Source organism: Psammomys obesus, unplaced genomic scaffold (assembly GCF_907164565.1).
Source record: "Psammomys obesus unplaced genomic scaffold, mPsaObe1.curated_primary_1811, whole genome shotgun sequence".
Lineage (NCBI taxonomy): Eukaryota > Metazoa > Chordata > Mammalia > Rodentia > Muridae > Psammomys > Psammomys obesus.
The window spans coordinates 33,038,328-33,054,878 of record NW_026593286.1 but is presented as its reverse complement, the minus strand read 5'-3'; positions in this window follow the sequence as shown (position 1 = coordinate 33,054,878).

The window sequence follows — 16,551 nt, the reverse complement described above, 5'->3', positions numbered from 1 at the left end:
AGGAAGGAAGGAAGGAAGGAAGGAAGGAAGGAAGGAAGGAAGGAAGGGAGAAAAAAAGAAAGGTTCCTATCCAGTTATTTGAATTTTATTTTTTGCACTTTCTAATGTTTTCTTTTATATTTTAGTTAATTATGATACTTACACCTCTCCTCCCTTTTCTTTCATTTTTATTGCCCTTTCCACATCTCACCCTCACCTACTCATCCCATATCCTCCCACACTCTCCAACATATAGCCTCCTTTTCCTTGGTTATTTTTGTTACCTGTATATTACTAGACAAACATGTAAATACAGCCTGCTAAGTCTTTTTTGTTTTTTATGTGTGTATATCCTCCAGGGATGACCACTTCTTGCTGGATAACCAACAAAGGGGCTCATTGCTGGGAGAGGCTAATTCTTCTCTCGCAGCAGCTGTTAATTGCCGTTAGGTCTTTGTATAAGGGTCAGGGCCTGTGAGGTTTTCCGTTTTTCATGGTAGCATGTTTACTGATATTGCCATTGTCCAGGTTTTGTTTATGTCACACAGCAAACTTCCTTGCATTCTGGCTTCTTTCTGCTCCATCTTCTGTATGGAACCCTAAGTCATTGACGCACCCATGAACATGGGTGCACGGATGGACAAGTATCTCTCAGTGAGTGGCATGCTGACTTACACTCCTATGGTGATACCCAAGGGTGGTAGAGCTGTGTCATATAGTTGCTCTACTTTCAATTTTCTAGGAACCTCCATATCGATTTCCCTAGTGGCTGCACATTTTTAAATTCCTAACAACAGTGAACAAGAGTTACCCCTTCCCACACTCTCACCGTCATTTGTTATCATTTGTTTTCTTGGCAAAAACCATTCTGGTGGGTGATATGGAGTCTCAGAGAAGTTTTCATTTACATTGCCCTCATGGCTGAGGATGCCAAGCTTTCATGGTCTGTCTATCCAGTTCATTTGTCCATCTGCTGGTTAGAGTATTTGGTTTATGATGTTTAATTTTTTTTCAGTTTATTTACTTTATATCCCAAGGGTGCCCCCTCTCTCCTCTCCTCCCAGCTCCTCCTATTCTCCTTCTCTTCCCCTCCCCCCCAGAAAAGGGAAGCACCCTCTCCCCATATCAACCTTTCTCAGCACATCAAGTCACATCGGAACTGAGAATATCCTCATCCCCTGAGGGCACGGCAGTGCTGCCAGGGGCAAGTGATCCAAAAGCAGGCAATAGAGTCCATGTTAGAGTCCCCTCCCCTCACCAGATGCCCCATATGAAGACCAAGTCACCCATAGGCCACATATGTGCTGGAGACCTAGCTCCAGGTCATGCATGTTCCTTAGTTGATGGGTTAGTTGTCTCTGATGGTCTTCTTGTGAGGTCCCTGTCCCCTCCAGGTCCTTCCATCTTTCCCCCACCACTTCCACAGGAACCCTGCACCATGCTTGGCTGCAAGTTCCAGCATCTGACTTAAATAAATAATAAAGTAATATAAAGTAAAATAATAATAAAGTAATTTCAATCAAAGATTTTGTCAGTGGGTTGTTGTTCCCCTCCTTCCACTAGTCCTACCTCAATGAAAGCTGGTCACTTCAGTGTTCATGGGTGCCCCCACCCCCTGTTAGAAGTCTCAGCTAAAGTCACACCCATATCCTCCCAGGAGCCCCTGTCACAGGCCTCCAGTTTGATAAAGAGATGCCCCCCTCAGTTTCATTCTTGTTCCCAGCCCTCCCACCTCCCATCTCCGTTCTCCCCACTCTGATTGCTCCCCTCACGTCCCTCCCCATTCCATCTCCTGCCCAGTTCCTCTCTTCATCCACTTCTGCTGTCTGTTCTGTTTCCCCTATTGAATGACATTCTGCCACCCTCCCTTGAGTCCTTCTTCTTACTTAGCTTCTTTGGGTCTGTGGAGTGTAATATGTTTATCCTGTACTATACATCTAATATCTGCTTATAAGTGAGTACATACCTTGTGCTTCTTTCTGCTTCTGGGTTTCCCCACTTAGCATGATCTTTTCTAGTTCCATCCATTTGCCTGCATATTTCATGATTTTTGTTTGTTTGTTTTTAATAGCTGAGTGGTATTCCACTGTGTAAATGTACCACAATTTCTGTATCCATTCTTTGGTTGAGGGACATCTAGGTTGTTTCTAGTTTCTGGATATTTCAAATAAAGCTCCTGTGAACATAGCTGAACAAATGTCCTTGCTGTATGGTGGAGCATCTTTTGGGGATGTGCCCAGGAGTGGTATAGCTGGGTCTTGAGGTAGAACTATTCCCAATTTTCTGAGAAAGCACCAGATTAATTTCTAGAGAACTTGTACAAGTTTGCACTCTCACCAGCAATGGAAGAGCATTCCCTTTTCTCCGCATCCTCGCCAGCATGTGCTGTCACTTGAGTTTTTGATCTTAACCATTCTGACAGGTGTAAGATGGAGCCTTAGAGACATTGTGATTTGCATTTCTCTGATGGCTAAGGACATTGAGCATTTCTTGAAGTGCTTATCAGCTCAGCAATTTAAGATGCCTCTGTTGTGAATTCTTGGTTTAGCTCTGTACCCCATTTTTAGTTGGATTATTTGATTTGTTGATGTTTACTTTCTTAAGTTCTTTGTATATTTTAGATATTAGCCCTCTGTCTGATGTAGTGTTTTTATAGTTCTTTTTATATTCTGGGTATCAATCCTGTATGATCTGTGGTTCACAGATTTTTCCCCATTCTATCAGCTACCTTTTAACAATAATGACTATTTTCTTTGCTATAGAGATGGTTTTAAATTTTATATAATCCCATTATCAATTCTTGAATTAATTTCTTGTGCTACTGAATCTAGTTCAGAACAACCTTGCTTATGCCTATCCCTGGAAATGTCTTGCCTATTTTCCTCTAACACTTTTAAACTTTCAGGACATTTTCTTTTTTCAGGGTAAGAGATAAGGATCTAATTTCATTCTGTGAATGGAAATCCAGTTTTCCAGCACCATGTGTTAAAGTAGCTGTTTTCTCTTCAGTGTATGTTTTTACAGCTTTGTCAAAAATTAGGTGGCTGTAACTATGGGTTTATTTCTGGGTCATCTGCTCCACTTCCTGTTTTTACAGGTCGGCTGGTATCATAGTGCTTTTGTTTCTATGGCTCTATAATTTGAGGTTAGGTACTGTGCTCCCTCCAGCACTGTTCTTCTGGCTAAGGTTTCTGTGCTTCCATCCAGATTTGTTAATTCTGTGACTCTGTAGACTGCTCTTGGTAATGTAGCCATTTTCACAGTATGAATTCTGATCTGTTAGCATAAACAGTCTTTTCAACTTTTACTGTCTTCTTTAATGTTTTCTTCAGTCCCTTGACATTTGCATTGTAAAGGTTTTCATCTTCTTAGTTAGGTTTAGTGCAAGCTTAACTTTTGTTGTTGTTCATTTTCATTATTTTTTATTATTTTCATTTTCATTATTTTTTGAAATTATGATTGGAATTTTCTTTAGCTTTTCTATTTGGTGAACTATTATTGGTGTATAGCTATTAGGTTTTGAATATAGATGTTGTATCCTGCTATAATTTGGTAAAAGTATCATCAAGTCAAAGAGTGTGCTGATAGGATCTATAAGGTCTTTGAACTAACAGATCATGTCCCGTGCAAATAGAGGCAGCTTTACTTCCCCTTACTTGCTTACATTTCTTTGTTTTCATATTGCTTTAGCTAAGCCTGCATAACTAATGGTGTATCCAATGTGCTTCTTTACCTAGTAATTCTTTGTTTCTGCTCTTTTCCAATGTCCTTTGTATTTTCATTTTGAATTTCTGAAGCCTTTCCTCCATTTCTGTCTTCGGGATAAAGAATATTTCTTATTCTGACCCTCTGATTCACTAGCTCTCATGGAGGCAGCCACTGCTATTTTACCAGAAATTTTCCAGTTATTTCTATTGGACAAAATATTCATATGTATTATTCAGTGACATGTGGAAGAAATGAAGAGTTTCACAGACGGGAATCAAGTTAAGCCATTTCCTTCAGCCAGAGACTTCATTCGGTCCCTGCACCATCTGCCTGTGAGGTCACTGCTCTGAGTCTATCACTAATGAACTTTTCCTCTCTGTGGGATGCTCATACATTGTGTTACACACTGTATACACTGCATTGGTTCCTCTTGGGTGACAAAAGGTCCTTAGGTTCATCCACATCATGTGAATCAATGGCTCATTCTTTGAATTGCTGAGTAATATTTCATCATATGAACATTACAGGCATTGTAGAAAATGTATGGAAATTTGCTGTTCACTGTAATTTTTTTTCTATTTCATAGAACAATGAATTCATCTTCTGCAATAAAACTCCATAAGAATCTCTAGACTAAACTAGAACACGAACTACTTGGGGCCCAGACTTTCAAACAGGTTAAATCAAAGTATTTATATCAAGTCAATCCAATGACTAAAAGTACCTAGAATATTGTATACTTAGAAAATATGCTTTAAAAACATACCATTTCAAAGGGGCAACCAAACTCCCCTCAGTGGCTTTCCAAGAATACAGCCAAGCTGCCAACAACACTGGATGGCTCCCTCAGTAAGCATGACACTTCAGGTAGCTGCAAACCTGCTTTCACAAGAGAATGAAGGATGGAAAAAAGAATGAACAGGCTTGCCAGAAAATCTTCTGGGAAAGCCTAAAGTGAGAGTTGGGGAAAAGCCATTCAAAATAATAAAGAAAACCAGGTTAAGCCTTGGGGTGAGCACTTGGGATGAATTGTTGGATTGCTGCTCTTGGTGAGGCACAACTTGAAATTGGATTTAATGAATGAGTTAGGAAACAGAGACATCTTAGAACATGACATTAAAGGGGTTTTGAAGAAACTGATTGATGCAACCAAATTAAACCCTTAAGAGCTCATAAAGATAACAGAAAACAAATGTACGCTCAATTAACAGCACAAAATAGAACAACTGAAGCACTTAATGATTATATTAAAGTCACAAAACTGAGAAAACTTAGTTGCAGACAGTACAAAAAAAAAAATCCTTCCACAGCTACACTTGAAGAAATGGGCTTTTACCAAATATTTGACTTATAGAAAATTTATCTTGAAAAAGCAGAGGGGAAACCTCTCAGAGAAGATGAAAGGATCAACCATGCATGTGAAAAGTTAGACACCTATAAAATGAAGGCCTCATTTCGTTCCTTTTTCCTTTCTCGCTCTCTTTTTTTTCTCTTGATTCATAAAAAGCCAAAATAATTATTTGGCTAGTTGTGTCAGTTAAGAAAAACTTTGTTATCTTAGAAAATGGAGACATACACTGGACCAAAGGCTAAAGAAGGATTTAAAAGCTTCAGAAACTATCCTTATGTATACTGTGCATATAATGCTAAAGCATTAAATCAAAGGGACATCCCAGCGATGTTCTGGACAAGCAGTTCCCTGAGAAAGAGAGCACGCAAGGCTGGGACAGGACCCAAGGTCCCAGGCCAGTTTCATTCAAGATTGATACCATCCCAGTGCCGAGCCAAAAGACCCAGACCACTCTGTCAGGTAAAAGCCACAAAGCTGGCTTTTGCTTGTCCTTCTTATACTGGCAGACTCTCGAGGCAGACTTGAGAGTTGATGTGTACACACCTGACTACACAGGGCCCTGGGCCCATGCCTCCCTATCACATGGATTCAGGAGGAAGTTTGTGAAAAGAGGATCATGAGAGAAGTCTTCCCAGTAACCCCTGACACCCTTCCTGTCTCAGTGTACTCCTTACCGGTGGCAAAGGGCACCTCTGCAACTGATGGAGACAACCTTCTGCCACAGAATCCAGACACAGAAGGAGTCCTGTCTTTGATGTAGTCCATCTTCCTTTAAATTTGCTTGTGGAATCCAGACCCATGAAAGCATGCTTTATTTTTTCCTCTCTTTTTATATAATTATGAATTTTTTTCTTTCAGCTTTCTTGCTAATAACAATTAGATTATAACAAAATGACTCAAATGGAAGACACTGTAATTTCTTAGAATGGTCATACAACTATAACATATTTTAAATGAATCTTAAGTTAATTGTTTCCATTTTACTCCATTTGTAGGTGACATAATTAACATATGTATTACTTCTGACATGCTTACTGAAATATTCCAGAAACACAGCAAAAAAAAAGTTTTGTCTTCTAAAATAATTTTATTTTTCTCTTTTGCTTAATTGTTCTTATTTTATTAATTATGTATCATTTCAAGTTGAAATGTGGCAGAACTGCAATTCTTTGAACAAATTCTTATAATTACACATTATGGAAATATGAATCATATTAGTGCATTGTTTCTCTCTTATTTGATTTCCAGATAGTGCCTAAGTTTCTTCTATGCATCTACAAGTAAGGGTTTCTGATGTTGCCCAGGAACAGAGCATGAACCCATTCACCTAGAAACACAGGTGGATACAATACAGTAAACATACAATAAACTTTGCATTTTCTCTTCAGTATGTAGTACTGTAGATAAATAATTATATATTCTGTGAAAAAAATAGAGCATTGAGATGATGGATTGTCCAATAGAGTAGTTTATTGCAAAGTCAACTATCAGAGCAGAATATAATCATATAGTCATCCAAAACACTAGATAGCCCCAAAGTCTTATTGGTGGAACTTTAGAATGTCTAGGTAAATAGTTTTGATAAGGCGTCTGAGTTCACTAATTATCTGTAGCCTTGAGTTTGTAGTTTTGTTTGTAGTAAATGTAGTTTTGTCTTGTTGAGCTCCATAGGTGAACAACACCAATGAGAGACCAGTGTGTTTCCTGTTAGGGATGGAGCGGCCTTTCATCCCTTCTTCCAGGACAAGTCAGTAATTCTTTCCACATAAACTTCTTTCATACTATAAGACCACATAATAGGGTTAATTGTAATATTTACCCTATTTCATGAACCCCTCATCTTGTCCTGTCCTCATTATTCTGTTTTGTTTTGTTTTTTATTTAAGAGGTCATTATAATTTAATTCATTACTTTTTAGTAGTGGGGGTTGAACCCCCTGCTTGACACAAGCCACACTAGCTCTTGATTTGTGAGCTCTAGCCCCAGCCCTCATTTTACTCTTTATTTGGGGACAGAGTTCCACTAAGTTGCACAGTCTGGCCTTGAACTCACTATGTAGCAACCAGGCTTTGAATCTGTGCTTTCTCCCAAGTAGCTGAGATCACAGTCCCGTGCCTGCTTACATAATTCATATCCTTTCGACTGTATTTCCCTCACTGTGCTTTGCTTGCTAACTGTCTTTTCTATATGGCAAATCAAAAGACTTTGCTTCATTTCCTTCATACAGAAAAAAGTCATTTATCCTCTCCTTTGTTTAAATGTTTTTATTGCTTTTACTTATCTGGGAAGGATGTTCATGCTGAGCCTTGCTTGTGGTAGTCAGAAAATAAGTGTAGCATTGGTTCTCACCTTCTGCAATGAGGTCCTGGAGGATGGAACTCGGGTCCTCAGGTTCGGTGCCTCACCGACTGAGCCATCTCACTGGCCTCATTCCCTCCTCTTAGCTATGACAAATCCTTCCATGGCCTTCAGCCCACAGCCTTATCTTGCCTCTCAGTCTCTGCTGCCCTGTAACTGCTTCTCCCTTCTCCCCTCGGGGTATCCAGGCTCCTCACGCAGGCATGGAGCTGAACTGGGGAGAGGGAAGCTTCGCAGAGGCAGCTGGGTGCAATGCAGAATCTTGGTCAACAGGTGAGTGCTTGAGGAATCACTTTGGAGACAGGTTCAGTGAGACAGCTCATTTCATTGGGGATAACAAAGGCCATTGAAACCTTTGGGGAGCGGGTAGAGGCTTTCTGGGTGAGGATAAATCATGGGCTAGGGCCAAGGTACTGGGAATGCCTTATTTTCACAAAAAGGAATTCCAGGTGCTTTCTAGACATGACCTTACAAGGAGAGAGGAAGTTTAACCTGTAACCCGGCTGCTAGGCTATGGGACTACCTCCAGGGTGGCAGAGGTCGGGGCTGGAAGGCTACCTGCACTGTGCACCCGGACTTGCAGGCCTGATGGAAGGATGGAATGGTTCTACTCCTGCAGGTCTCAAGATGAGATTTAGGGGGTTTGGACACTCCTTGACCTTGAGCCAGGCTAGCTCCCTCGATCAAATGGCTCCACTGCCCCACAAGTCAATTTTCCATGTCACCAGCTGAAATGACTTTGTTTTTTGTTTTGTTTTTGAGACAGGATGTCATGTAGGCCAAAGCTAGCCTTGTTCATATGTATCTGAGAATGACTTTGAACTCCTGCTCCTTCTGCCTCTGCCTCCTGTGAGCTAGGATGAGAGAATGTGTGCCATGATATCCTAAAGTTCCTCTTTCAGTACATGGTAGATGATGGTAGAGATTCAAAAGGGTATATACTTAAGTTGATGGCTTACATTTCAAGGAAACCTCAGAATTTATTCTCTAATCTCAACGTGTCCCAAGAAAGACAACTTTCCAACAGAAATAGCAAGGAAGTGCTACTGGGTGGCAGAAGGTGGAAGTGTCCATAATGATAACTCACTCCCAAGTACGGGAGAATTCACCTTGTTCACCTTGAGGAAGCGTGTTCTTTTTGAAGTAGCATGTTCTCCCACATTAAGAATTTGACACTGTTGAGAAAACTCAGTTGTGTCCTAACTATAATATTATTCCTGGTTTTAAAACTGAAGCTATAATAGGGCCTAGGAATGTGGGTCAGTGGGTAAATACTTGCCTCTCATTCTCTGAATTCAATCTCAAGAACCCTAAAAACAGGTCATGGTAGCCCAGGCTATAACTCTAGCACACAGGAGGTAGAGACAGAAGGATCAGAAATTTGAGGTCATTTTCAGCTATTTAGTGAATTCAAGGCCAGCCTGAGATCCATGAGAACCTGTCTTAAATAAAACAAAAGAAGCGACTTACTGAAGCTACAAGGAAGGAGAGGGAAGCAGCTGGAGAGGTGGCTCAGCAGTTAAGAGTAATGACTGAGCTTCCAGAAGACCTGGGTTCAGTTCCCAGCAGCCACGTACTGGCTCACTTCCTTCAATAACTGCAGTTCCAGGTAATCCTACTGCCTCCAGGCCTCTTCAGGCACTGCACCAAGGTGAGGCACAGACATGCAGAAAAACCACCTACATGCACCTCAGCAAAACTTAAACTTTTTAAAAGCTGTAAGAGCAACCCTGAGCTCAATGGTATTCGTTCTCTTTCTCAACCTCCTTGTGCCTCTGCACCCTGTCATCTGTGAACTGGAAATAGTAATTTCTGTATGCCCAATAGGCTGTGTCAAAGTTTGACTGTGAACTAAATGGTGTGTGTCTCCAGTGTTCATATACTACAGTCTTTTCTGATATGACTGTATTAGGAGATGAGGGCTTTGAGAAGCAGCTGCATCAGAAGAGTGGGGTTAATGCCTTCGTGAATAAGGCCCGAGAAAGATCGCTAGTCCTCTTGTTCTCATGTAGGATACAGCAGGAAGCTGGCAGGCTGTGATGGCGACATTGTTCCTCAGCCCACGTCGGCCCCTGATTGCAGACTCTCAGCCTCCAGCACTACGGGAAAGAAACCCCTCTTGTTTATAAGCCACCCACTTCATGACAAGCCATAACGGCAGCCTAAAGCTAAAAGAGGGCTGAAATGCGGCAGTGTTTTCTTTCCCCGAACACTCGGACTGACCCATGACAACTGACCAGTGATTCTTTAGTAAGCTGTCGAAACTCCTGGCCCCTGTAGTTCTCCTTTTGGTACGTGGGTGCTTATTCTGCTGCCCGTTTCTTGATGCCGCAAACTCTCTCGATCACTCACAAAGCTCTCCCTCAAGCATTGTCTCCTCGGGGGGCCAGCATCGCCTCGCTCTGCTCAGCTCGTGGCAGAGCACCAGTGGCAGCGTCTGGGACCCTCCCCCGCCTCCCGTCTCCCGTGCCATCTCCAGCACAATGCACATCAACAACAGTTCCACATCTGGATCTTGGGCTGGGCTTAATTCCACATCTTATTTCCCTTTTTGTCTATCACCTCTCCAATTCCCAGGGCCTACCGCAGACTCTGATACATGGCTGGCCTTCAGCAGATACCTGCTGATTGTTAAAATTTGTGTCCTTACTCCTGTTACCAACAGCTGTCTGGACCGACCTGACTGCTGACTACAAACGCGTAGCGTGTTGTGTGGAAATTAGAGCAACGTGGGCACTAATTCCATCATGACGGCTTCCACTTGTCGGGGCTATCAGAAAATCAAGTTGCTATTTCAGTAGCATGCGGGACCATTTCCAAACCAAGAATTTTTGACAGACCCATGGTTCCCCGTTGGACTGCGCTAACTTGCTGTTGACCTATTTGCATTTCAGCAACTAGATCCTCCCTTACTGATAATTCAGCTGCATTAATTTTTCCATATTCGGGGAAGTGAGTATTCTCTCTTTAACCTCAGTATTTGGGGTTTGTGAAATAGGATATTCATATTAAAACCAACAAGAATTTGTGGTTACATGGCTTTCAGTATCCTAGGGATGGCGTTCACGTTTTTAATGTGTCTCAATCCATGTTGTTTGTATACTTTCACTTGGTCACGTCTGAAGTAAATTTTATGAAATCTAGGTATTCATCATAGACCATAAAGCAAAATAAATTAAATTATAATTTATTTCTTGGTAATAAGTAAGCTGGGGATGATGTGTTCCATCTTTTGATGGAATGCAAATTTACCATTAAAAGACAAATTCTTCACTTCCAAAGCTTGAATAGGGTGGTGCTTTAAAAAGCATTCCATCTGGTTAAATTTAGGGTGCTGAAAAAAGCCCACTATAAGAATATTCTCTGGCTCTGGACCCATAACATTTTTACTTGATTATGAACTGGATTCATTTTCATTTACTTGAAGCACTTCCATGGTGCTTTTTTTTTTCTCCCCTTCTGCAACAAGGCAAAGTTGTCACCATCCATGTTGACTTTGGTAATATTGTCTTCTCTGAATAATACATTTCAGATGCATTGTTGCCAGTAAAAGAAGACTCTGTCTGCGCTGGCTGTGGCTTGTAGATGATGCTTCTGGGGGATTAGCGAGTATGTTTTCTTTAGGCTCATCATTCCCTTCTCAAACTCGCTCCTCTCTTCTCTTCTATGCTGCCGTCCTACAGCACCACCTGCGACCTGAATGCCTTAATCGATTAATATATTATGATGCTTTAACAGCATGCTATAGAGTGGGTGGTTTGACAAGAAGAGTTTATTTGCCTTTATGTGCCTCTAGAATCTGAACTCACAATTGAAGGAGCGCAACCAGTAAGGGCCTCCTTCTGTACCATCACATAATGGCTAAGAAAGCAGGAGGAGCCACGCTTCTTAGTGTTCTTCCTGAGACAGGGTCTCAAAAGCCAGGCTAGGAATGGCTGTCACGACGCTGGTGTGACAGGTGAACAACACCACTGCCTGGTCTCCAACCCCATTCTCACCAGCAAACCAACTCCCTCAACAGTCCATCCTCTTAACACTGTCCCCTGGAGATTAAATTGCCACGTACGAGCTGTGGGGACATGTCCAAACCATAGTACCTACTGGGGCTCACTCAACAGCCACTAGCCTAAGTCCTGTCTCAGCTGTTAATCGTGATCTTCATACCCAGAAGCTCAGAATTCCTACTCATTTCCTTAGACATTAAAAGAAAATCATGAATACGTAATATGCAAGTAACCAAGTCAAGCAACAGTCCAGTCTTCCATCTGCTGGCTGTGGTGGTATGAATGTCACTGGATGGGTTCCCCCTCTACAGAAGAGGTCGGTGACTCTCTAGGCACAGACTGTACACGTTACAAAGGCACTCGTGTGTGTGTGTGGGGGGGGGGTGGCAGGGATCAAAGATGATGAAGTCAAGAAAACCATTTGAAATTCCCTCCTCGATCTTCTGAAAGTTCTTTAGCAAATGTATAAGGAACAACCAACTAGACAGTGTGACTTAGGTGTGACTTTGGAGAGCCTCCCCCACAAAGCTTTCAGGTCAGGGATTGTATAGCTGCAGCAAAATTCCTCTGGAAAGACAGAGCATGGGGGCTTGGGAGGAAAGACGGTCAGAGGAGCAGCGAGCAGAAGGGAGAGGTGCAGGTGAGGATGGAGAGGCAGGACCTAGGACAGCATCAAAGTACTAAGGACCCAACTCTAATACCTAAAAAGCTGTAGAAAATTTCCTCTAAGTGGGGAAGAAGACAGACTTTGAAAATATTACCCTGGCCACCCTTTGAGGACAGGCCAGATGGATGTGGGGCTCCAGTTATACTAGTGCTTTCAATAAAAATGGATATTTTGGGTTTTTTTTAATTTCATGAAGCCCCAAACCACTGACTCTAAATTACATTTGTTCATATTAGCTAGGAATTGGGGTCTTATATCAAACACTTTCTCTTCTTTTTAAGATATTTGTTATTTTACTATTGTATAACATGTGGCCTAATCATATTCATCCCCCTTCCCCAACTTCCTCCCAGATGGTCTCCCACCTCCTTACTCTTTGAACTTCATGAAATCTATTTCTTTATTATCTATCGATTTATTTCTATCTCTCTTTAAAAAAAAAAAAAAAAAAAAAGCAAGTAAGTCCAGTTTGTGTTGGCCAACTGTCCCTGGCCTATGGGGCCTGTCATGCGTGTGGTCAATAAACCAGATATCTGTCACTCCATTAAATAAAATTGATGCTCTCTTCCAGAAGCAATAAAATGACAGTACTTCCTTGGCTGGGGATGGACTTTGTGCTCCCATGCCTTACTCCACGCTGGGAGTTTTGTCTGATGCGGCAAGCTCACGTAGATCTTTCTTCACAGTTGACAGCCCTCTGTCAACGTCTCTGAGCCCGTAAGTGCGGGCGCCTGTTATGCTCTCTCTTTCTGCTACAGTAACTTGTCTTCTAAAGTCTCAACCTAGCTGCTAGGCAAGTGGCCCTCAGCAGGCTGACAGGTCACCAGGAAGCCATGCTTTGGAAATGCATTGGGTACTACCTTCCTCCTGCCAGTGTTCTGCTTTAAGGACTCCCTTCCTACTCCTACTCCGTTTCATTCATTTACAAATATGAATTTCTAACAAACCTTCCAATGGCTTTACTTTCTACCAGAGATTTTCTAGGTCTTTAAAGACAGTGAGTAAAAAAAAAAAAAGGCTGTTTCAGAAAAGCCAGGGAGAAACCACAATGATGTTCCATCCTAGACAGGCCCAACAGTCACATGAAAGAAAGCTGAAATGCCACATAGCCATCCCACCTTCTAGACTTATGACCTCACTCAGATGGCTCAAGATCTCGTCGCCTTAGTTTCTCAGGTCATAAAATGTAGATTTGAAAGTCTAACTCATGGACAGGATGTGAGAATTAGAAATGACTTAAAATACGCCATTTACTTAAAATACATATGCTATATATAAGCGTATGTATATACAAAGTATATATATATATATATATATATTTTTTTAATTGAAGTTATATCACTTGGGGTAAAAATACTCCTCCCCAGAATTCATAGGTTATATGAGAAAAACAAAAACAAAAACAAAGAACAAAAAAAAACAAAAAACATTGTCAGGCATCAGAAGCCTTTGGGGGGGCGTAGGTGAGCCCCCCAAATATATATATATAAACAATGTTGCCATTGCCCTTTGTTGCCACCTAGAAAAAGAAGGGTGTTGCTAAAGGCACCCCACACTGTGGACCCAGGTCCTGGAGAACTCCACACGGTTGGGAACTGGAAGCCTCCTCACTGAGGACTAGCTCTCAGTATCAGAAGAGGCCGTGCAAGCTCCTGGGGGAGAAAGGAAAGCAACGGTGTCACACAGCTGTGACAGCTGTGAAACACAGCAATAGTAAACACGGCAAGATATGCTGAACCGCGCATCCGTGGCATTCTTGGGGGGTAATCAACCACCTTCTAATTGGATTTAAAACCTACAAATAGGAGGAAAGTGATGCTTGACCCTGTAAACTCACAGCCAACTACCTGTGGCTGGTGAGGCCATAGAACCTAGAGAAGACATTACTATTGTCACCTTCCTAAACCAGCACAACTCCTAACTGCGTTTTCAGTGACCAGTAAAACAAGTGACCCAGAACTAGCAAGTGAAGTTTGGCCTTTGGAGATGTCAGGGAAGAATGTTCTTCCATAAGACAGATCGAGAGAAGGTCTTCCTTCCTCCAACCTTGTTTATTCCTGTTGGAATATAAAATAACTTTTGATAGTGTGCTGCTTGCTGGGGGTGATAGTCCTCCTTGAAAGAATGAGGGCAGATACTGTATGCTTACTGAATATGACAAAGACAGCTGTGATGGAACGAACCTGTAACCACAGCATTTGAGAAGCAGAGGCAGGAGGATCACAAACTCAAGGCCGGCCTGAGGTATAAAGCAAGAATCTGTCATAAGAAGGAAGGGGTGAGACACACACCTGTTACGGCAGCAGAACAGGAGCATCATGGTGCCCTTGGTGATGCCCGGCACCATCTGAGAATAGTTTCCTCATTGCTAACAAGGGTTCTGGGTATTGGGACAGACGCCTAAAACAGTGGGACTGACTGTTACTAAGTAATTTTGCAGCTGACTATGCTGTACTTTCATGGAAAGGGGGCAAGATCCAGTGGATGTAGTTGCCTGAGGCATTATTCCATCACTCTCTTCTCACAACCAGCACTCTGCCCCCTCAGCAAGATGAGAAGCTACTCTCCTCAAAGCAGAGTTACAGATGCCCCAGAGGAAGATGAGCCTCCAGCTCATCTTCAACTCCAACTAAGAGCTGCAGTTCAGAAAATAAGCAATCTGTGTATTCAGATTGTACTCGTATTTTTCCAGAAATTCTTTCCTTACCATAAAAGAGAAACCCAAGTTCTGACACCACCCAGCAGTCTGAAGGTCGAGGCCCCTGCAATGGGCTTGGCATTATTTTTACCATCTCAGGACATTGCTGGCTGCTAGCTTTTGGAGCTACAGGTTTGTTCGTCTCGTTCTTAAAGCAACGTCTAAGTGGATGCTGACATTCCCCTCTCTGTCTGTGCTGGACCCTGGACCGCGGTGTTTTCGTGGGAATGTGATGAATGTCAGGCCTTGGGGCCAGTGTGCTGCCCTCCTGCTGCCTTTCCACCTGCCCACTGCCAGGTGAGCTCCTCCAGTCAGAGATCCCTGTCCGGCTGCCAGTGATGCTTTCTGGCTGAACCCATCGTTCGCGCTGCATCTTCACATACTCTCTTCTGTCAGGAACTCCACAACCCTTTCATTCAAGTATGTTCTTTACTGTGGATTTGGTTGTTAATGGAGGTCCTAGAAGGGAGGCCAGCACCACTTCTCCAGAGTCCAATCACGTAGTTCAGCTTCCATCGGAAGGGATGCAATCAGCGGCAGGCATAAGTTCTAGGACAACAAACGATTGCTTCATTTCTTGTCTCCCCTCCCCAAATCTCCATTTAACCTAGACAAATGTCCTATCGTTCCCTTCTCAGGATGGCCCCAAGGCTCGGAATGCTTAACCAACATGCCGAACCTCAGAGTTAGTTAGGAATAGAACCCGGGATCTTTATTTTTCTACCTCGTGTTACATCACTCACATGAGGTGCAAATAAAATAGCACTTAAAAAAAAAAAAAAAAGAAACGTGCTTTTCCTCAGTCAGTCTATGGGAAAGAAAGCTGCCCTAAGAGAGACCGGAAGTATCAAACACGTAGAGATGCAGAAAGCCTTTGTTACACCCATTGGCAGATTCTCATCTCCAGGTTTGTACAGAATCCATGGTTTGTACAATAAAACCTCCTACATCCAAAAAAAAAAAAAAAAAAAAAAACAAGAAAAAAAGAAAAAGAAAAGAAAAGAAAGAAAGAAGCAGGCATAAAGCAGGGATACACTGAATATAAGCTCTGAGGTCCAGGTTCTCACTTGAAGTCAATGATGACTTTGGGGCATCCCTTTCCCACCATGAAAAGGGCTGCCCTATGCAAATTAGCATCTTGCCAGCCAGCTGCACTGGGGCAGAAACAATCGGCCTGCAGTCAGCCAGAAAGAAAAACAGCAGCTAACGCATACAGTGTTACCTTTCCCACAGGGAATGAGGCATTAACTTCCAGATCTCTGACCCTTAAAATCTGTATGACAATAATTAATGCGAGAAAGATAACTAATATTTACATTTGTACCGAAAGCCTCAACTAATAGGAACTTGAGTTATGTAAGGCGACAGAGGAGCCTCACCGTTTCTTGCCCTCATTTCTGGCAGGTGAGATATTAACCTCTTTTTTACTATGCCTAATCCGGTACTCATGCCAGCAATGCGGTCACATGCTGTGTGGGCATAAAGAGCACAGACATCTGAATGACACACAGAAACTGTACTTAATCATTATTAGGGAGGGTTACTGGCCTTCTCCCACGTACAGATTCTCTTTAATGTCCTAATAAAAGCACACAGGGCTATGGGTGATCCTAACCTTTGTCTACAGCTGTTGGCAGCTTCTCCTCTCCAGAGCAGCACAGACGCAATGGAAGTCACTCCTTTTCCTGTACTTCAGAACATTCGTGGTTCGTACAAGTAAGACCTCCTACATCCAAATCTTCCAAATATACAAACAAACCCCAAACCTCTCACCTCCAACTTCACA